A 984-nucleotide genomic window follows, 5' to 3' on the forward strand; every position below is an offset into this window, starting at 1 on the left:
CATCTGATAGGAAACATCCTATAGACGTATTGCAGATGAGCAAACAATCTAAAAAATGCAGATGTCTTGCAGATGTAAATGTCTTGCAGATGTAAATGCAGACGTCAAATAGACATCTCTGAGATGTACCTGTGCTATCAGGGAAGTAACTTCTTCAGTTGTTTTCAATAAGATAAATGAAATATTTCACCAGTTCCCACTGTCACAACTCTAATATGAATGAATAATAGGCCTACAAAAATACTAAACTGAAAAATTACACTTGTACAATTTTTTAGAAAGAATGTACTTTGTGCTTAAAATGAGCCTAAAATACAAAATAATAACCCTAATTAGGGAAAGTAAAGATACATTTCCAAAACAAACATGTGGATGTTCCAAAACAATACAAATGTGGATTTGTAAAGTCATAATTTTATTATGTAATACTGTTTTGATCTGTTCGCTTGCAGTAGTTTCTTTACTATTTTTCATAGTGTGATTTTTGCTGGGCTAAAACAAGGGTCAGTCTGACTCACAAACATCATTTATTATAATTATTTATATTAGTATATGGGGAAACAGTCCAAAAATATATTGTCCCTGTTTTTTAAATTGTAGATAATCACAAGAGAGATTTAAATGGCATTTTGACTACTGTCCCCAGTTTCTATTTCAGAAATCTGGTCTCCTTAATATTTATGGTCATTATAATCAGACATACAATAAAAAAAAAACAAAATCAACTGATAATTTTGATTGCAAATGCTCTTTATTATCATTTTAAAGTTATCTGAAGAATTGTTTTATATATTTTTTTTTTATATGTTTTATATTATTTTAGATTTTTTTTGTTGATGCAGAGAAAATCATTTTATTCAGAAAGTTTAATGGGATGATACCCAGATAAAACTCCATCTTCTCAGGGCCTGGTTTCAAGATGGTATTTTGAAGGCACAAATGTAGTTTTTCTTGTAAGAACAAGCGTCATCATTCCATCTACCA

Source organism: Labeo rohita, unplaced genomic scaffold (genome assembly GCF_022985175.1).
Source record: "Labeo rohita strain BAU-BD-2019 unplaced genomic scaffold, IGBB_LRoh.1.0 scaffold_225, whole genome shotgun sequence".
NCBI classification, from domain to species: domain Eukaryota; kingdom Metazoa; phylum Chordata; class Actinopteri; order Cypriniformes; family Cyprinidae; genus Labeo; species Labeo rohita.